The 23,183-nt window shown below is 37.0% G+C and overlaps 1 protein-coding gene and 1 long non-coding RNA gene across 8 annotated transcripts in view; both read right to left on the bottom strand.

The window, feature by feature from the left end:
- Window positions 1–23,183, bottom strand: part of cdh24b (cadherin 24, type 2b) — a 267,633-nt gene that overhangs the window by 215,766 nt on the left and 28,684 nt on the right.
- On the bottom strand, window positions 15,997–21,543 carry LOC147846435 (uncharacterized). Its single transcript, XR_015478010.1, has 3 exons — window positions 19,961–21,543; window positions 17,505–18,138; window positions 15,997–17,074 (listed from the first exon to the last, which is right to left on the bottom strand). It is a non-coding gene; the product is annotated as an uncharacterized LOC147846435 (long non-coding RNA).

The following is a 23,183-nucleotide window of genomic DNA, read 5'->3' as shown; positions in this document are numbered from 1 at the left end:
TTTGAATATGATGCCACAAGCTTGGCACACCTGTCCTTGGGTAGTTTTGCCCATTCCTCTTTGCAGTACCTCTCAAGCTCTATCGGGTTGGATAAAAAGTGACAGTGTACAGCTATTTTCAGATCTCTCCAGAGATGTTCAAAAGGATTTAGGTCTGGGCTCTGGCTGGGCCACCCATGGACATTCACCAAGCTGTTGGGAAGCCACTCTATTGATATTTTGGTGGTGTGATTTGGGTCATTGTCCTGCTGGAGACTGAGGTCAAGAGCACTCTAAAGCAGGTTTTCACAGGTGAATTAAAATTAAGCTGCTGAAACATCTCAAGAATTACCAGTGGCAACAGAATATACCTGAGCTCAATTTAGAGCTTTACGGCAAAGGCTGTGAATACTTATGTACATGTGATTTTTTAGGTTTAATTTTGAGAAAATAAATTAATTTAATCCATTTTGGAATAAGGCTGAAAAAGTTGGAAAAAGTGACTTTCCAGTATTGTATTTTCCATATACACTGTATTTATAGACAGAAGAATGTTTCTACAGGTGGTATGTCAAACCCACTCACCCGTCTGAAACACACATCATAAATGCCTCATTTAGGAGATTTGGAGTGATTGTAAAAAAGTGTCAGGTGCAAATATGCAAAACTGGTGCAAAAGTGTCAGAGAGAGAGGAAAGAGTGTGTTTATACAGTATATATTTAAAAAATTCCTAATCTTTAATTTGAACATGATTTTTGTTTAATATCTTAAATGTCACACAATATAAAGTAAATATGACTTTTTTCCTTTCATGCTTAAACATGATTAACACCATTACCACCAGCACGTTGTATTTAAGTGTTGGAGAGATCTTGAAATATGGAAAAAAAAGCTGAGCAACTTTCAAAAATCCCCTTCCTGGCTTCAAGCAAAAACCTGCAACTCCGTTTCCACTCCGCACCTCTCCATTTGCCCTTATATAACACTCGCAGACTTCTTTGCATTTCTGGTTCGCAGCGAGCGCAGTAATTGTAGTGAAGCCTTTATAATGTCTGATAGACAGATGGCCAGCAGGGCTGCTGAGATTAATCTGTACAAAAGCAAAAGCTTTCACACCATGTGGTCACAGCAAGAAACTGGATTTCACTGACACCCGGTAATAACATTTCTAAATCTCTCCGAGTTAACGAAGAAGTTCGAGGCCAAAGCCAATGGTCAGCGTGAGTGTGAACCTCCAGCCTGGCTCTGCTAGCACAAGACTCAGCAAAGGTGTTTCTCATACCCCAGGGAGCACGAGAACTCAGACACTGAAAAATAAGGCGTTAATGCCTGAAGTTAACAACAATTTGCGAATTTTACATTCAATTATTATTGTTTAACACGTCCCCTCTGCCTTGCAACAGCCACACGGCCAATGGCAATCATAGTGCGAGTCTTGCATAGCAAGAAATCTAAATCTGTGCCGTAAGAAATATTTTCTGGCAGAGATGCACAAAGTAGCTGTCAGGGTTTTTTTTTCACAGCCACAGGGAGAAAAAAAGTGGCTAATTTACTTGCATATGCCTATCTGTGAGGAAGTTTGCAGTTAAGTAGATTGATTGATTGAGTGTGAATTTGAACCACTCTGGTGGCATAGAATCATCATTTTTTAATGCTTTTTAGAAAGACTTGTTACTTTGAAGAAGTCTGAAACTAATCCACTAAAGGTCAAAATGTTTATGGGTATATGAAATCCACTGTGAAAAGCCAGTGTTCGTCATTTTCAATTCTGTGAACATCATGCAGATGAGGCTCTTGTCAAAACTATTAAATACTTTATTACTTTATTTATTACATTAAATACTGTTTAATTTAATAATTTAAATGAACTTTTTACATTTGAAGCACTGTAAGGGCAACTGACTGGACAACATCTAATTTAATATTTGTTTAATGATTATAATGAAATAAAAATAATACAAAAAAGTCTTTAAAAATTTAAAAATTTCCTTTATAACTCAATGTGGTACTTGAAATTATTTCGTAATTAATTATGAGACTTACTAACAATTTTGGCAAGTTTTGGTCTCACTTTGTTAGATGGTTTTCCCTACTATGTACAGTACATACATAAAATATAAATACAATGTACTTACTGTGTTCAAAATGTATTGCAGAACAATTCTAGTGCTCTTGAGGTGTGATATGGGTAGGGTTAGGGACAGGTTTGGTGGTATAGGAAAGTTTCAACAGTGTAAATACAAATGTAAATACACAAACTAATTTTAGATGTAATTATATGCAGGTGTTTATTCAAGTATATGCACAATGTAAAAACATTCATTTACACAGTAAGTACGTTGTAACAAATAACTAATTTCAGTGTAAGTACATATTTGTTAACTGCTACCTAATATAAAGTGGGGCACAAGTTGTTTTTTATGTCAAGTATTATTTTTTATTGTAAGACTTCAAACAGGCACATAATCTTGAATTCTTTTTTTTTATTATGAAGTATTAAGTTTAAAAATGTTTTAATTTTACACTAAATTACACATGAATAAATGTGTGTCCAATGGAGAAAATACAATCTGTCTACATTGGCCCATTAGGACTTTTTTGTCACAGCCAGGAAGTAAAAAGTTGCCCATTTACTCACATAGGCCTATCTGTGAGGAAGTTTGCGGTTAAGTAGATTGATTGAGTGGGAATTTTATGGAATTGCACTAAGTCTTAAATTATAAAAAAGGAAAGGGAGAAAAAGTGTGTAATTTGAGTGCAGAGCTCTTGGCCAGACCAAGGTCAGACACATCTCTGCATGTTATGTTATTTGATTACTTAATACATTACAAGCCTTGCATACAGACAAGTATGACAAAAGAAATAAAACTCAAAAAGTAAAAAAGGTATGGTCAACGTAGTATTAATATGTGCAGAGGATCAAATAACAGAATTTTATCGTTGTTTTTTTAATTGTAGTTGTTGTAATTTTAAAAGGGAAGTATGTTTCTTACTATAATATGAATTATAATTCTCTCATCATAACCAAGAAATTGAAAGGTAGATTAAATTCAAATTGTAGTCCATTACTGATTGCAAACTACTTTATATTTATTCATTATTAAGTATAGTTTTCATCATCTACATAGCATATTAGCATGTAATCAGATGTAATATAATTTAATGTAATCTGACTACATTTTTATTACTTTTAGATAACGTTTGACCTGGCTTACAAATTGATTTATTTTGTACATCCTCTTAAATGCAAAGAGAAAAGAAAATAATGTATACCTTTAAACTTTACATTGCATCAAGTTATCCCAAATTAAAGGGCTGCAAGAAAACTTAAAGAAGTTGAATAAATAATTCAATCATAACAATAAGACAATTAAATAAATACTTTTAGTCAAAATAAAACACTTAAATATTAAAAGCACTAACAACGTTTTTATTTGTTTATCTGTTAAAGTGATATTTTTTATTTACTGAAGTAACTGGATAACAGTAATTATTTGACATAAAGGACAACAATTCCCTGCCATTCACAAAACATGAGATAGTAAGTATGGCTGGGAGATGAATTGAATCTAGTTTTCATGCGCATTTTGGCAGTAAAGTCATGCTGGTAAACTTCCAGCAGGTGCTTTCATATGTAGCAGCATTTACTACATAGAGTATTAGTACTCTAACAAGCTATAAAATAGATTTAATCAGATGATAATGAAATCAAGATAATCTTTCTGTGATAATGACAGTTGTTTGCAGCTTTTCAGTGAACTATGGCAATTGTGTAGTAAATGCTGCACACAAAAAATACCTTTATCAATAGCCCATGGTTCAACCCAGGCTCATTCTGAAAACGTACCATATACATTTCTGGACATCGCAAAATAGATCCCAGGAGTTACGTTTTTTGCAGTTTTTGTTTTCGCAAATCCAACAGCAGCGCCTGTGTACGATTTTTGAGATCTCAAATTACTCTTGTGAGTGCCATTCGCGCCTGCTGTTCTTGCATAAATCCACCAGAGGCCACTGTCTGACTGTCTGACTGACTAACTGACTGACCCACCCTCCTTATTCCCTAAACCCAGCCCATAGTATTTTCAAAACCATCAATTGACCTGTCCACCCACTTTCTAAAAACCCAACCGATAATGTTTTTAAAAGCAATCCAGAAAAAGAAACGCCCTTGCCTGATTTTTACCATATTTTCAGATTTTTCCACATTCTCACCCTGTTACTTTATTTTATTTTTGGCTTTGTTTTCATCTTAGCTGCTTTCTGTAACCGCTCTTCGACAGACTCGAACCTCATTGTCGCGGTCAACTCTTCACTGCATTTTAAATCCACCGACGTACCCTGCAAGCCACTGAACAATCAGGTAACAGTGGGAAAGCCTTCCAAACAGAGGTAAGCGGTCAGAATAAGCCTATGTTGCTATTGCTATTTTGTTGACACATAGCACTGAGATGCTCACGGTGACCCGAGTGACTGAACACACAACTGCTTGACCATCCCTAACAGTAATTTGTCAAACAAATGAACACTAAAGTCTCACCAAAAGTAGTAGATCATGTACCTTTCTGAATTCAGACATATTTTAACAGCTATATAGAAGTAAAATATTTAATTTTGGACACCTCGCTGGTCTTGGAATCTCAAAGAATATGCAGATGAGTTGATTTAGATGGGTTTGATTAGTTATATAGTTAAAAGGAGTGTAGTGTTGTTTTGCCTGCAGGACCTAGGAAGGGAAACATTGCTTTTTACAATGAAAGTCAATGGGGTTCAGTGTTGTTTTGGGCCACACACTGACTTTCATTGTACTGTATGGACAGAAAGTGTTGAAACATTCATCTCCACCTACACACAAGTTTTTTCCTTGGTGCCAAAGAGAGAACCAATTGCGCGATACTACCGCGCACACCCTGCAAACACAAAACAATTTCTCTGCCCCACATGCACACCTACTCAGTCTTCATCATCAGCTGTGCACCGATAATATAAACCTGAGCCCGCGCCCGCAACCCTCAAAACCTCTGCTGTAATGGAGTAGATTTGTGCGGGAGAGAGTTCGCTGCCTGCATTGAAATGAATCCGGTGTTAAAAATACACACAGGCACTTGGGCTTTTCGAAGAGAAAATAGGAAGGAAGCGAAAAAAGAGGCATTTTTCATTTAACTTTTCCCCTTTCCCCCATAGTCCTTGGAGACCTCGTGGATTAAACCTTTTTGTAAGTCAAGGAAGTTGGTGCCGCCAAGATTTCTAAATGAAGAGGGCGTCTTAATTGGAAAAGGCTTTAGATATTCCTGAGTCTGATTAAACAGCTCTGCACAACAGAAATGGATGGAAGGAGCAAGGGAGGGAAGAACGGATAAGAGGAGAGGATGGTGGAGAGAGACAAAGGAGTGAAGTGAAGAAGGAGATGTAGCAGAAAGAGAGTGTGTGAAGTAGGATGTAAAGGACTGCGTGTTCATTGAAGTAGGGAAAATAGATGTAAGAGGAAGCTGATGAGTTATCCTACAGGCTTCAAGTGGCCAGAGCTGAGCTGAGCTCTGCAAAACACGCTTCAAATTTATAGCTACGGTTATAGCCAAAGTTTTACCACTCTGATGCCATAGACAAATTTTTTTTTCATCTTCTTTAGAAGGACATAGTGCTTTGAAAACCCTGAAATGAATGAACTAAAGGTCAATATGTTTATTTGAGATCCGCTGTGTAAGTCTGTGAACAACGTATAAATACAGTCCAATACTATAACTACCAAAAATCCTAAAATTAAATATATTACATTAAGAATTTAAAAGGTGAAACACTGACATCTGAAACAAAAAAAAAGCTCTAATTTAATTTCTATAGAAGCAACACAGTGACTCATTGGTTAGCACTGTCACCTCACAGCAAAGACATGGGATATAGGTGAACTGAATGAACTAAATTGGCCGTAGTGTATGTGTGCATGTGAGTGTGTTTGGATGTTTCCCAGTACTGAGTTGCAGCTGGAAGGGCATTCACTGTGTAAAACATATGCTGGATAAGTTGGCGGTTCATTCTGCCGTGGGGACCCCTGATGAATAAAAGGACTAAGTCGAAAGGTAAATGAATGAATGAGTGAATAAAAAACTACTATACTATATGCAGTTAAAGTTCATTAAAAAAAATAACAAAAGCATGTAAAACTACTTACATTTAAATTTAAAAGAGCTAATTTGATACATGCTTAATGATTATAGTAGTATACTAAGTCTTCAAATTTATTTCAAATTTTATGTCTTGAACAAACTGTCACGATCACCAAAGATCAAGCATTTGCGGATTGCTGGAAAACTACACATGTGTGGTTAATGAACTACAACTCCCATCATGCACCTCCACACACCAGTTCCTTTTCGCTCCCTGATTACACAGACATAGCTGATTCTCTTAAGGACTCATTTCCAGGACTATAAAGACAGCACAAACACACAGAAGCTGCGTCCCAAAACACTATACACTATGCACTTATGCACTATGTACTTATGCACTTACACACTCAACAGCATAGTATATGCATGTAGTGTCATGCCAAATGGAACACTAATAGGTTTTTTTTTCCTAGGTGGAAATTCAAACAGTTTCAAAGATGACAATTGACGGTTGCCAAATTAGCACACCTGCCAACATTCTTGTTTTGTCATTTCTTCCTGAAAACTCACAGAATTATACCCACTTCTTCCGGTCCTAACCGCATTCACTATTGGGAGGCCGTATAATAACTCTCGTAGGAGAATTTTGTTTTCACAATTAAAAATAAATAAAGTAATACAACATCAGTGCCCGAAAGCTCTGCTACTTCTGCTATGTGAGCAAAAAAGCTGCTGTTGAGTATGTGAAGTGTCCAACATTTCACACCTCTTTTTAACGGTTGATTAAGTGCGTCATCCAGGTATTTAATGTGCACTTACTATTTTAGAGTTTTCAGTGTAAATGCACTACTTACACTATTTATTCTACAAAATGGCTTATAGAATAGTGCATAAGTATGCAATTTGAGACACACCTTCACTCTTTGCTGAGTCTTATTAGTCTGTAACTTCATAGAGCATTTCCTTGTCTAGCGCTGTTTTTAACCTTTTGCATTGTTTTATTGTTTCCATTGTTTGGCACCTGCCTGTGCACGACTACGCCTTTGGAGTACCCACATGATACCGTTTGCTCCTGTTGACCTGTTGCCTGCCTGACTAAGCTGTAAAAAAAATTGCATTCGGACACTCACTAGGTTGTCTCAGACCCTTACGTGACACAAATCATAATTAATTCAGTGTGCTACTTGGCGTTTCTTTGTAATTAGTTATACAATTTTCAAGCAATTTTGGCTTGAACTTTTTTCTACATGACCACTACTTAAAAACTCAGGCTCATTCTGATTACAAACCCCTATGTACGTTTCTAGAGAGAGCAAAACCTCAAATTTCTTGCGCAAGTGCCATTCATGCCTGCTCTTCTCGAGGAAATCCACCAGAGGCCACTGCCGACTGAATGACTGAGTTACTGACTGACTGACTGACATATGCAGCGAGCTACAGGACAAACTTGTAACAGCGGAAAATCCTTCCACATTGAGGTAAGCGGTCAGCTGGTAAGAAAGAAAAGGAACGCCGTCACACCGCCTCATAACATTCTTTTTAAAGACAAAATGCAGTCATGCTTTCTTCTGGCTACATAATTCGCAATCTCCAGAAATTTATAAAGGGCTACGTTTTCAGAATGAGCCTATGTAGATTAATATTTACATTGACTTCAAACAGAAACAGAATGTTGAACTCTCTCTATAAAGACACTATGTGTCAAATGTAAAAATATTTCAATTTCAGATTGAAGAGAACAAACAAAGCAAATACAATCTCCCAGCTTCAGCCCCTTAGGACTCTTTCACAACATGTCCACAGAATCACAACTATGTGTCACCAAAAATGTAGCATTGTTTGCTCTCATACCTTTCCACAACACTCTAAAATGTTTATCACACTTCTCTTGATGCTGGAATATTCATGATTTTCTCAGGAACAGGGTGAGATATTGACAGCCCTGCATGCATGTGAGCACATCTGAGTGCTACTATGAATATGTGTTTGCCTGTTTGTGTGTGGGTGTGTGTGTGTGTTTATGCAGAATTTCCCTTTTTCAATCATGCTGATTTAGATGGTGCCTAAGCATGCGAGCGCATGTCTTATTAGCAAATAGTTAGCGCTCATAATTAAAAGAGCGTGTGTATTGCCACGATACATGTGTGGATAAACAGTGAAGGAGATTTGGCCATGCTCCTCCACACCTCCAGGCCCGATTAGCCTCCCCTCTCCATCCTTTCCAAAGAGCCCTTAGGTGGGCTTTAGTGCAGCAGATTATTCACCATTCCATCGCTCACCCCTGGGCTGGCTTGGCTAGATGACATGCTGGCCGGCCGAATATGTAGGGCCAGTTTGCGGCTGCTGCAGGGTTTGTGGGTCTATCTATCCTGTGGAGGATCTGCTGGAGCATCACCCAGCTGGTGTGGATAGATCAGTCATCACCTCAGGCTGAGGGTTAACACAAATCTAGCATGCTGAGAACAACTACAACTGTATCTGGCTTCATGCTCTCCACCAAGTACACAACACAATCTGAACACTGAAGCCAAGAGCTTGGGACTGTTAACTGAAAACTAAAGGAGCTCTACTGAAGACTCTATTTAGAGAGACCATTTTATACAATAAACAGACAGATATAATCAATGAAAATGTAAATGTAAACTATAAACGCCACGTGACTGCCTAAAAGGCGCCTTGGAGTTAAAATCTGGATATACCTAGGCATAGCTGAACAATAAGTGTTCAGTATACATGGAAATGACACAATGAGCCCCAAACTACTGCTGTTTGATTACGGGAAAAATCATAAATCACAATTATTTTGGTTATAATTTTAATCAAGATTATTTCAAATGATTAGTAGTGGGACATATGTCCAAAAAGTTCATTTCCCTCAGCTTAGTCGCTTATTTATCAGGGGTCACCACAGCGGAATGAACCGCCAACTATTTAGGCATAATTTTTGCGCAGTAGATGCAACCTAGTACTGGGAATGCCCATTCACTCTCGCACTCACACACTTATACCCTACAGCCAGTTTTGCTTTCCCAATTCACCTATACCATATGTCTTTGGATTGTGGGGGAAATCGGAGCACCTGGAGGAAACCCACGCAAACATGGGCAGAACATGCAAACTCCACACAGAAATGACAAATGGCCCAGCCGAAACTCGAACCAGCGACCTTGTTGTGATGCGACATTGCTAACCACTGAGCCACCGTGCCCCCCCATATATATATATATATATATATATATATATATATATATATATATATATATATATATATATATATATATATAATTTTCCCCTTTATATATAAGGTTGATGGTACACCTATAAATTTCTAAGATCATTAAAAATTATGATAAAAATGAGGTGGCATCTGAACTTTTCTTCTAAAATGATTTTCTTTTTTTATGCTCATATGTTCATGTTCAGTTATTTTATTTTAAAAGGTGATAAAAAACAAACTATTCATTTTCATAAAAGTGAAATAACTGAACCTGTACAAAGGAACCATAGAAAAATGCTAAACAAATAAAACAAACTCTGCTTTAAGCATCTACACTGTAAGAATTAAACTTGATTTGTTTTGTTTTTTTATTAAAGCTACTTTAAAGTCCTTCACTTGAGAGCTGTAAGTGATTTTGTCCTTGTTTTTAGTTGTTAAATTAATAACGAAAAACAGTAGGCAGCAGAAATATAGTGTACTGACGCTTTAAGAGGTGCACAGTTCCATTAATGTTAAAATTTTCACATGCCGTTTCATTCTTAACTCTTTATGTTCAGTTATTAATTCTAATGTGAGTAATCACTAAGCGCTGTGTTTAGCATGTATTTGACCATTAAAGGGCTCACCTTAATATTACTTAGGAGTACACACAACAACATGCATTCTCTTTTGCGCTTTTAAAAACGTGAATGAAATGTAAATACAGTTGAATCAAATATATCTAGTTGAAGTCAGAATCATTTGCCCCTCTTTTTTTTTTCTTTTTTTAAATATTTCCCAAATGATGTTTTGCTAAATGACTGTGATTCTTTTTGGAGTGAAAGGATGGCAATAAACTTGCCAAAAAAACATGCATTTATGTTAGGATTGATATTAATTCCTCTGTTTACATATAAATTAAAACCACAAAACTCTAAATTAACCTCCATCATCCCCTTTTGTTAAGTATAATTATAATTTAGCCTATATTTTATCCACAACACAACTCATAGAAGGAGTAGACATTTATTTGACTTCTTCACTCCTTCTAGCTAAAATAAACCTCTCCACCACTTTAGCAATAAAGATTGTTATGGCATCTACTTATGTTTATTATTTTTTTCTTATAATTGGAATTTATTTTGAATCAATGCACTCTTTGGTACCTTTAACCGATCACATAAAGACTTAGAACACTATCTCAAATATTGTTGTAAGTCATGTCTATGTCAGTCATGCCAATATTCTACTAAAATAGCAAAATTTGTCTTTACATTTCTTAACATAAGTGAATAAATGGCAAGATTGTAAAACCAATTAAAATAATGTATTACGCGTGTTAGTCAAGGTTATAAGATTATATTCCCAGACATCAGGCTGCAAACGCAAAACAACATGACAGCATTTTTAACTGCATGCATTGTCTGCACATCTCAGGTACATGCCTTTTATTATGTAGGAAAATGAACCACTGAATTTACTGATTACAACATCAATTCATATTATTGTCCATTTGCATCAGCAGAGACAATTATGTTAAACACATGGAACACGTGTTTAATTCACTAATCATTAATGCTTTAAATAAATTCATAATTTAATTCTAATCAACTTTGTATGGAAATAGATAAATACAAATATAAGTTTGTGCATGTTATATACATTAAATTAAATGGAATTTAACAAGGTAATTAAATCAAGTGTTTATGCTATGGGGTAAACAAGACATCAACAGTGTTTTAGGACTTAAAAATTCTAATTTGTAAATTTTGGGAAACCAAAAATCTAGATGTTTCATTGTTTAATTTAGCTTTTAAAATAAAATCATTTATCCACTATATTTGTTTCTGCTTGTTTTCATAATCAGGCCAAGGAAATAATATAAAAATGTGTATCTTTCAGTCAATATATTGGTTATTGGCTTTCAAATAAAATAATTATCAGTATTGGTGAAATTTGCATATTGGTGCATCTGTAAGCAAGTGTTTTTTTAAGAGCATAATGTGATGGTGATGATGGATCATGGCTCATTTCCTGGAATCAAGCTGACAGTTTTCACTGTGGAATCAGGTTTTTACTGCATGTTTTAACAAAGCATGAACTGATAAAGCGACAAGCGATAAATCCGTTTTCATCCATGTCAATCTTAGTTTTGTCCTAACCAGCCGTGACTGCAACATGTGACACAACGAGACATTCTGTCTCTCAGTTGGTTTACATTTTTCGCTGACTAACTTCATCCATAGTAGAATCTATTGACTTAAAAGGCCACACAGCTGTATGTCAAATACGTTCTTATTGGCTGTTACTTTGTCTCTTCACACACTGTGTCACATTCAATGAAGAAAGAGTGACTGCTGTCGCTTCATGCCTGTCTGGACAATTTGTTTGAAAAGAGAACAAGTACAGTAACATTTTGGCAGAATGCTTCTCATCTTAAAAAAAAACATTTGAGCAACATTTTCAGCAGGATTAAGACAAATGCCAGAAGTTAGTGCTAAAGACTAACACAAGTTGTCCCTGCATGTGAATTTTTTTAATAGACCTTTTCACATTTTTGGGTTTTTCTGTAGCGGAAGGCGTCAGGGTTGGTTAAACTCAGAGTGCAGTGAATGGGATAGTACAACGAGTATTTTTTTTTACAATACTCTTTGCTGAAATAATAAAAAAAAAACTCCACGATGTTTAAGGACTTTCAGGAAAAAAAATAAATAAATGGTATGAGATTGACAGCCAGACAGCAGCCAGAGGTGAGAATAAAGTCAAATTTACTCTCAGCCCCATATATGCTGCATTAGAAACACCTCGCATAACAGTAATTCGTTTTTAGTAATTTGACACAACGATATAATACATTCATAAATGCATATAAATGTACATACTTTTTTTTTTAAATCAAGATATTAAAAACTTTCAAGGATTAAAGATTGTGATGAGGATTAAATGTGTCATAACAGTCTTGTGAAAAGGGCTTATAGCTTTAAAATATACATCAGGAGTGAAACTGCATGAGAAATTGGAGGAAACTCAGCAAAAAATTTTCCCACATGCATGAGAACTCATTTATAGAAATAGAATAGAATAGAATTATCAAAAGAAAATAAATAAATACATTTTTATTTAAATAAATATTTATTTTTAAAACACTAGACCCTAATTATTAAAAACAAATAAATAAATTAATTAATTTAATAAAAAAAATAATTAAACATTTTTAATTAAATTTTATGTATTTTAGTGTATTTAAAACTATTATAAAATTAAAGTGCTTTAAAGAAACAAAAAAATTTTTTTTAGTTTTTAATATTTTGCTCACTGCATAATTCCAGTTCTTGTATTTGCATTATACAGATTACATTTATTACTGTCATTATTCTGAAATGTAAAATAGTAATAATTATTCATTCATTCATTTTCCTTCGGCTAAAGGAGGTCATGACAGTTGGAAGAATCACATACCAGACGCGCACATACACATGTTATTTAAAATGAAACTATTCAGATGACGCTCTGTGGCATGGCAGAAGTATGAACAGTGTCCTGAGTTGTAGCTGGGCACGGTGGACAGCCGCCGACTTGCGGCGCCGGTGTGCATACCCTGAAATCTGTGTTTAAAATTCCAAAATGCATGGGGCATTAGTCAAATTACTTTATCCAATTCATCTATACCACATGACTTTGGATTGTAGGGAAAACCAGAGCACCTGGAGGAAACCCACTTCAACACGGGGAGAACATGCAAACTCCACACAGACATGCCAACTGGCCAAGCAGAGATTCAAATCAGCACCCTCCTTGCTGTAAGGCGACAGTGCTAACCACTGAGCCACCATGACCCCCCCAAACCCCACCCCCCACCCCCAACCTCAGTAATAAGAAGAAGAAGAAGAAGAAAAATAATAAATTACAACTAAGACAATATTACACTCAGAGTAAATGTACAGTATATACACACAATATATATGTTTATGTTTTATCTTTAGATTTGTTTTGATCCCATTTCAATCACAACTTACAAGTCAGTGACAGATTGTGTCAATTCCCATTGCAGCTTCATGGCAGTCTAGCATGAGCCAAGTAAAGAGATAAAAACAAATCATCCTTCAAAGAAGCCCACTCATGAACCACAGCACCACTGCCGACGTCGCCTATTAAAAGGCCTCTCATGGCAAGGCCTCTATGTTCCCAACTTCTTCAAAGTGCATTAATGGAAGGTCGCGCCATTATTCTACACTGAAAACCACAGAGCAATAGGGTGAGAGCAACCAGTCGGGCCTTGACACGCACGAGCAGAAATTATGAGAGATACAGATAAAGGGAAGCTGAGCCTGAGAGAGGAAGAAGAGAAGGGGGTGGAAATAAATAAGGGAAGCGAGTTTAAAGTGAGGGCGACGGAAACGAACAAAGAGAGCGACGGAGAGTAGGAAGGGAAGGGGAAGAAAAGTGCCACAGATCAGCAAACGGCAAAAGAACATACAGGCAGATTGATTCGTGAACGGTTTGATTTCAGAGACAGTCAGTGGCTGAATTATACCTTAAGCGGAACCAAGAGGATTGACAGGCTGAGAAAGGGAGGGGGGAAAAAAATCGAAGGAAATTATAAATTATAAAGAGTTATGAAAGTACCGCATGCGAACGCAACAAGCCAGGAAGAGAAGAGAGGGATTAGAAAGAGGAACAAATTAAGGCCAGGGGAAGTTAAAGAGAGAGCAAGGATTGAGCGAGCACTACAGTGAAAGAGTAGAGGGAGAGATGATGATGATGGCGGTTGATTCGCCGATGTTATCTCGGTGCAGGAGATGTGTGTGACACAATCTCAAATTGGAAATCGCTGTTTCAATCTCTTCTCACTCTTTGTTTGCCGCTTCACTGATAACAAGACGAGTTTAATTCTATTAAAAATAGCCCAGGATGTGTGGCAGGATCAGAACTGGCCCGGGCTGCTAAAAGATGCAGACACCCTTTCACTAACAGCCAGCATTAGAGCCCACTTTAACAACCTCCCCCCTACCCGAGCCCCCGCTGGACTAACTTTCATCTCAATCCCGACATCGCCATCTCTCAGCGTTCATCTATCTATCTAATTATCCATCTGTCCCTCTATCACTCTCACCCATCTGCTGCGCTCTATCTCTCTCTTCCAGACTAAGACCAGCTCTAGGGATCCTGCATTTTTTTATTTTTCCATGAGTCTTTGCTTTGCTGATCCTAGTGTTTTCTTTAAACCGCTCTTTTTCTTTGGGTCTCGCTTTCTTGTTCTGTGTCTCCCAGGCCATCCTAATCTCTGCACGCTTCAGCTGCTCTTTTTTTCCTCCTTCTCTCTTTCTTTAGGGCACGCTGTACATTTCCGTCATATCATCCCAGATGTAGACTTGTCCCTGTGTTCAAAAAGCTTGAGTGACATGTGGTATACTCTCTCACCCCTCAACTTCTGACCCGGCGACACAGGCAAGTGACTCTCATGCATGCTAATGCCTCCAGCCAATCATGTGTCAGCAGGTAGCCAAATGGCCAATCAGATCACAGTGCTCCATCTCACAGCGGGAAGGTAAAATGAGGCTCATTAAATTAGCGACGGATGTTTTTTTTTTTTTTTTTTGAATGATTTATCAGAGAAACCAGGCCATTTGCGTGAACTTTCCCAGCTGGAAAATATATAACATGAAATCATAAATGCTTGATGTTAGAATCATTTCAGATTCATAAGTTGAAGAGATGAGGGAAAATGTATGATTGAGAACGTTTCTAAAGCCCCACAAAAAATGAAACATCAGTAACTTTGATGTTAACACTAGTGTACTGCTAAAAGTCAGTGGGTGGGGGTGGGATGCAAACATCCTGGAAAATGTATTAAAAATAATGATGACTCATCCTGCACTACCCATTTATGGACAGTCAAATGCTTGTGTAAAGCCTGCCTGCAATTTTTAATAATCCTATACGATTGTATCTTGTCAGACAGCACGAACATGATTCCTATATCACAATGTAAGACCTCAGTTGTCATAATGTGCAACTGAACAACAATCAAGATGCAGCAAACACGGATATGCAAGAAAACTCATCCATATTTGACACGTTTAGTAACATGAGGTCTGAAATGATACCTCCCAGCAAATATAAACACTCTGTAGCATCCACTTTACTCATAACCAATGCGTAATTTATGCCAGATATTACCAGATCCTGTTCTGGGAAATGTCAGGTATTTGTGTTTTGTGTTCCGGTATTTATTTTAATTGATCTGGCATTCATTTTGGTGAATACCTGCATGTGCAGGTGTGAGAGAGAATGTGAATGAGTTCGCATAAAAAACAACGAGCAAAGCTGTGTTGATTGTGTGCGCGCACGATGCACACACAGTGTTTGGACTCTCAGCAGTGAATATTAAATCACACTGACCTGAATTAAACTGAACCTAAACTCTGAAAACTGTACTGACACTATCAATTCGCTATAATCTTCAATGTGAAGATTGTGACACAATCTACATTGTAAAAGTGCTATAGAAATAAAGATCAATTGAATTGAACATAAATGTAGTCACTTTGGACCAATCAGGTTTCTTACGTTTACAATCATCTCATTGGTAAGTGATTATTGTTTCACGGGCAGTAAGCAGCTAAAATAAATAATGGCATAGTGGTCTACCTAAATAATATTTTTATTTTCAAAATGCCAGAGGTAGTCAAACATATATACTTTTAAAAAAAAAAACACAAGTAAATCTGATAAAGAGCCTGATCAAGAGAAGATGAAACTGCGCCCCTGGATCAGGATAGCAGGAGACAGAAGCAAAAGCGATCTCAAGTCACCCAGAAAACATGACAGTGGAGGTAACTGTTGGCTCTTCTTGAAGATTACACAAAGTTAGTTATTTTTGCTTGGCACATAATAGTGAAGTGAACTGAAAGTCAGTGGTGTTAGTAAACTGAATACTTCATACAATTTTTGTTTGTAGCTACATGTTTGTTTGGTTTTAAGTCTTGACTGACCCATAACGTTATATGGCACAAAATAATTAAAGACCGTTCAGAAATTTGATGATTTTTTTCTGCTATAACAGCTTAGTAACGTCATGTTATGGGAAAACTGAAACTGTGTAGCAGACATCGACCACGTTAACTTTTATTTCCTGTTTTTTTACGGAAATTATTAGTTTACAAATTAAGCACTGCTCATAACGATAATAAAAGCAGGAAAAAAACATTTCCCAGAGTTGTTTTGACGTTGAGCAGACTGCATCATCGGGTTTGGGCCTCTGTTGTTTCTTGATTTGATGCTTGTCATTGCTGAAGTCACACTGCAGGAAAGTTTCAAAGATCTTCTGATACTGACATAATTTATTGGAGGGAAAATCTGATTGCAATTGTCATTAATCGGCCGTCAGTGAACATGTCAAACAAACAGTCAAAGAGCACACATTTTAGCCTAGAATTACAGGAATCTTTTAGGATATGCCAAATGTTTCATGGCTGAAATCGCACAGTGTGAGAAGGCTTTAGGGAATGTCCACCTCTCCTTTGTATCAGCAGCACCCCGCATTTTAAAATAACACCCTTCCCCAGGCTCTTGATTGGAGTTGGTGTGAATTTGAAGAGGGTCAATGCAATCACCAGGACTGCCGATGTAATAAAACCTCATCACCGCTGTTGTTAAATGTGCCTCTCCTCGAGAGGGTCCATGAAAGCAAAGCATTGTGACCTCCACTCCACCAGAGGTGTAAGTAGCCAATGGCCAGTATTAACAATGCCAGGATTGCTGGGTTGCTATTTACCCCAAAAACCATTGCTTGGAGAAGGTGAGCCACTGGGATGAAGCCACCACTACAGTCCAGAGAGATGGGAGTGAGTGAGTCCACTGGACCCCTCTTACCTTAATCTATTTTCTGAACACTTTGGGCTTTCATTATTCCCCAACACAACACAAACAGCAGATCCTTTGTGTATCTGGCCACTTCTCACATTTCAAAACACTAGTGTCTACTGCTGTATTTCTATTACAGTCATGGAGATGTAATCGTCTTGGAAAATGGACCAAAAAAAACTGATGACTCATCCTGCACCATACAATTTGTTCTACAGCTGTGGTGAAAAAAAATATTTAGGAAATCGATTCTGCATCAATTTTTACAAATGCATCACTATTCTTTCTTAAATTGATACAGAACCTAGTTTTTTTTTCCAACACAGGCTCATTATGGATACGTACCCAGGTCAACATTTCTGGGAACAACAAAATACGTAACTGGAGGTACATTTGCTCGCGGATTATGTTTTTGCAAATTCACCAGAGGCCACTGTGTACACCCTTTGATCTCAAATTTCTCTCGCGCATCTCGCATAAATCCACCAGAGGGCACAATATACACTTCAGCCAACCAGGTCAGCTTGCTGTCGACTTACCTACTGACTGACTGACTGACCGAATGACCCACCCATCCCTGTTCCTAAACCCAACCAATAGTTTTTTCAAAAGCAATCTAAAACAAGAAAAGCAGTTGCGGCCATGTGATTTTTCTTTTGTTTTATCTGATTTCTAAACCAATTCTTCAACAAACTCAAACCCCGTCATCACGGTCAACTCTGACCCGGTGAGCTTCTGGGCAAACTGCTAACACCAGAAAAGCAGTCTGTATGGAGGTAAGTGCTGGTAGCTGGTCAGCTGGTAGCGCTAAAAGGAACAGAAGCTGTTGGCAGCATCATATTACCCCATAGCATTTATTTTAACGGCAAAATGCAGCCATACATACCTCAGGCTACATAATTCACATAATTCCCACAATGAGTCAGTGTAGTTTTTTCTCTCTAATTGATTTTGAACTGAGTTTAGTTTTTTTCACAGCAGATGGTGCTCTAAGCCAGTGGTTCCCAACCTGGGGTCCGCGCCCCCCTAAGGGGGGCGCCAGAGTTCACAAGGGGGGCGCGGGAGAGGATAAGTGTTGAGGTAGAAAAAGGCATAAAAATGCTCCACTATTATATAGGGCTTTGCAATTAATCAAAAATCCGATTTCGATTTCGGCTTCAAACGATTATAAAAGAGCATTAATCGAGATAAATGATTATTGCATCATATACCGCCACTTTCCAGTTGTACACGTGTTGTTGCTCTTAAAAGCGCGAAAGAGCGCGTGCTTATGTGTGTGCGCAGAACGCACACGCAGTCAGAAGCATGCGGCCGGTCAGCATTCGCTCTCATTCACACACTGAGACGAGCAGAGGAGCGCAGACATCTAAAGTCATCTTAACGTGAGCGCTTTTGGTCAAATAGGTGTCAAAACGCGGTGTTTAGTGATTATTTATATTAACCCTGATTTGTGTAATAAACAAACGAGTTGAGGATCAAAAGACGTGAAAGAGAAACTATTAAAGAGACAGCGCGCTATAATCCTTCTGTCACCTGTTTTTATCATTATTAATCAAACAACGAGAAAGCCCTCGCTGCTCTTGACTAAAGGACTGTTGTAGCTTAAGTGTTTTTCTTACAGTGAAGATGCTTAAAGCACAGTTTGTTTCATTTTTATTTTATTGTATTTATTTCTCTCTCCTTTGCAGGGTGGAAAATAACTGTATGTATACACTTGAAGTCAGATTAGCCCTCCTGAATATTAGCAACCATTTTCCTCCCCAATTTCTGTTTCATGGAAAGATTCTTTTTTTTACTTATTTCTGAACATAATAGTTTTGATATCTAATTTCTAATTACTGATTTCTTTTATCTTTGCTATGATGACAGCACATAATATTTTACTAGATATTTTTCAAAATACAAGCATTCAGATTAAAGTGCAATTCAAAGGCTTAGTGTAATTAGGCAAGTCATTGTATGATAGTAGTTTCTTCTGCAGACAATCAAAAATATATATTGCTTAAGAGGGCTAATAATATTGACTTTAAATTGGTTTCAAAATATTTAAACCTGCTTTTATTCTAGCTAAAATAAAACAAATAGAAGAAAAAATATTATAGGAAATACTGTTAAAATTCCTTGCTCTGTTAAACATAATTTGGGAAATATTTGTTAAAAAAAATCTCAGAAGAGCTAATAATTTTGACTTCAACTGATAATTGTTTTGAATAATTGTGATTACAATTATGACCAAAATAATCGTGATTATGATTTTCCCCAAAATCGGGCAGCCCTACTATTATATATGTATTTTTAAGTACCAAAAAAAAATCTATAAACACATGTTTAAAATTCCAACATAATAGTAAAAATAATTAAAATAAATAACTTTAAATAATTATTTAAATTTTGCTCACTCACGCAACTTGCTTGTCAACGTGTCGTAAAGGCAAAATCAAAACATGGCAGAGAGAAACGTAAATGCAGTGATTCTTCAGAGGCGAAGAAAAAGATTAGACAGTATGACAACGCCAACCTAAATTTTGGTGTTATTGAAGGCCAAGACAAGTTAAAACCGATTAATTTATATTTTCTATTCATATTATACACACACACACACACACACACACACACACACATATATATATATATATATATATATATATATATATATATATATATATATATATATATATACATACATGCATATATATATACACAGTACATATGTGTGTGTGCGTGCGTGCGTGTGTATTTATATGGTGGGGGGGCTCCAATGTTTGTATATGTTCATGTGGGGGGGCCCCAGAGAAAAAGCTTGGGAACCACTGCTCTAAGCTTTACAAACATCCATACTCTGCTTGCATCTACTTCTTTACAAATACCACTTGAAACTAAAATATTCTTTCATAAAATTAATAAATCATTTAAACTAATTACAGTGTTCATAGTGAGCGGTGCTTGCATCATTCTCATGACAATAAAAGCTGACTTAAGCCTTTATCTAGCCTACAGCCCCGTCTGCTGTAAAACTAAACTCAGGATCAATTCAAGATAGAATAACGATGCATTTAAAAAATCTAGGAAGTGATGCGAAAAAAATTGCACCACAGCTTTACGTTGTTCTCCAATCATATGCTTGTATGAGGGAATGTCCGCCTCCTCTTCGTATTACATTGAATGGCTGCCCTTCATCAGGCTCTTGACTGGACATGAATGGCATGATTGAGAGGAGGGGCATGAAAATCACCAGGACTGGCAGCATGTGATGCCATTCACCTGAAGTATAAGTCTTGGCTTTCCACTGGTACCATCCAAGCTTCTTGTTTTAGCAGGAAGTACAAAATATGTGCTCTTCAAGCAATTTCATAGAAAGCGGGTTATATTCTTTTCTCAGAATGCCCTGCTTTAAGATGGAGGTATTGATGGGTAAATGGGTTTGCCCACATGAAAGAGTAAGGAGAGTCTCCGGCTAATGAATTAATCAGGCGGTCATTAGTTTATATCTACTGCAGCCGCAACGAGATCTTTTTTCAACACAGAAAGAACGGAGCAGAGAGAACGAAGAAGGCAAACCATTCAGGCATGAGAGCGAGGATTTCTACAGTGTGTGTGTATGTGTGTGTGGAAGGGACAAGGGGAGACCAAAAAGAAAAGGGAGATGAAGAGAGAATGAAAGAGTTACGAGCATGTGTAAAAGCGTGCTCTTTCATTCCCCTTAGCCAACTGTGTTCATTTCCCATCATGCCAATAAAGCCGAACTTGATTTGAAATTAAATCGGGTGAAGGGATGTATGACTTTAGCAAGGGCAGACAGATAAAGAGTTCGAGGGAGGCTGAAGAAAGGAGAGCGCCGTTTGAATGAAGGAGAGGGGCAGAGACAAGTGTAGAGGACAGGGGAGGTTATGCAATCATAAATTAAAGCCTTCCCTTTGCATGCAGTAGTTCTACAAGTTAGACACCTCAGCTTCTGTTATAAATACAATACAAATTAAGTTAAGCTTTCAGCATGTCTGACATAATTGTCAATTACTATAGAAATAATTTCAGCTTGTACTTCAGCTTGTTTTTAAATCGCAAAACACACTTACTGTGGTTACAGAAAGGTAAAATGCATACTGCAAGTGACTGTGCACACATTCACATAAGTTTCTTGTTGTGTTGGGGATTATATTAACTCAATTTCAAACTTTCTTCAAACCTAATTTTTAATCAACTTAATGAAATAAATAAATAAACAAACGTTGTTGTTATTGTTGTTGTATTTGTTACAACAACAATATGGTTGTTAGTTGTGTATGTTTAAGTTTAAAGCTTTACTGCTGCAATGCATTCTGACATGGTGGTGCTTCACATATAAAAGGAATGACACACTTAATACAATAAACACCAACACTTAACATCAAGTACACAAACAAAAACTTAAAAAAAAAAAAAGAAAGAAAAGAAAGAAAAAGGAAAAAATAATACAAATTTATAATAATTTATAAAAATGTATATATAATTTAATATATAATTATAATTTAATAAACTCTCATGCATGCTAATGCCTCCAGCCAATCATGTGTCAGCAGGTAGCCAAATGGCCAATCAGATCACTGTGCTCCATCTCACAGCAGGAAGGTGAAATGAGGCTCATTAAATTAGCGACGGATGTTTTTTTTCAGAGAAACCAGGTCTTTTGCGTGAACTTTCCCAGGTGGAAAATATATAACATGAAATTATAAATCCTTTATGTTAGAATCATTTTATTAATTAATTAGATTAATTAAATTTAATTAATATATAATTTAAACAAATTTAATAATAATTTATAAAAAAAAGGGTGACGCAGTGGAGCAGTAGGCAGTGCTGTCGCCTCACAGCAAGAAGGTCGCTGGTTCAAGCCACGGCTGGGTCAGTTGGCGTCTATGTGTGGAGTTTGCATGTTCTCCCCGGTTTCCCCCACAAGTCCAAAGACAGGCAGTGCAGGTGAATTGGGTAAGCTAAAAATGTCATACCATCATGCCACCCTGTAGAGTTTGCTTTAAGACGAAATGCAGCCATACGTACTTCTAGCTACATAATTTGTGATCTCCATAAATGTATATAGGGCGTTTTTTAGCATGAGCCTATGTTGTGTAAAAATGTGATAATTAAATACTATGTATATAAATGATAATATTTATTTTGATTATAACATTACCGTTAACTATGTGCAATGTCTAAGTTTTAATGTATTATTATTATTATTATTATTATTATTATTATTATTATTATTAATATAGCCAAAACAACACAATTCTTGTTTTTTGCGGGGGACAACTTATTTGTTTTATGTTCAATCCACAAAACTTTTTTAATTTATCTTAATCGATTTGTGTTGGGACAACATGAATGAATTGTGTGGAACCCTGTATTATTTACAGTGCAAGTGTAATTTCAGGAATCTTTATTAATTGTCTATTAAGTAGACATGCATGAATATCTCTGCTTATATCATATTTGTGAATAAATACATCAAAAGACAACTAGCTTCAGTGCTGCAGCATGCCCTTGCTTAACTAAGCTGTCTCCTTTAACCAACTGGAGTGTATAGCCTGTGTTTGACCAGCACGTACATGCCCATGTACACACAAGCAATTTTTTTCCAGCACTCCACCTCGACTCTCAGCGCCAGAGGTGACAGCTGAAGCGTGAACATCTCCACTGGCTCCGGGTTCCCTCCAGGTGCACATCCTCCGGTACCAAAAACTAAACCGATCAATGCTTTGAAAAATTCCTTCAAATCAACAACAGGGTGATTCCTTAGGGAAGATGCTACCACAAATCAGGCTTAGATCAGCATGTTCAGCCCAAGAGCTAAACTGCATAAACCCAGAACTCCTGCAGTCAGAGATGTGCCCCAAATAGAAGGCACCCGAAACCCGCACCATTTCGCCAGAGACGGTGACCTAAAAGCTCCAGAAATAGTGTTCCATTCTTTCTGGACAGACAGCATCCCTGTATCCGTGTCTAAAGGAAAGTGGCGAGATGCCCAGTGAATGAGTTGGCCGATGCATTAAAGAGAGGA

This window comes from Danio rerio, chromosome 2 (genome assembly GCF_052040795.2).
Source record: "Danio rerio strain M-AB ecotype USA chromosome 2, GRCz13ab, whole genome shotgun sequence".
NCBI classification, from domain to species: domain Eukaryota; kingdom Metazoa; phylum Chordata; class Actinopteri; order Cypriniformes; family Danionidae; genus Danio; species Danio rerio.
Note: the sequence above shows the minus strand (reverse complement) of the source record. Positions and strands in the feature narration are given on the sequence as shown.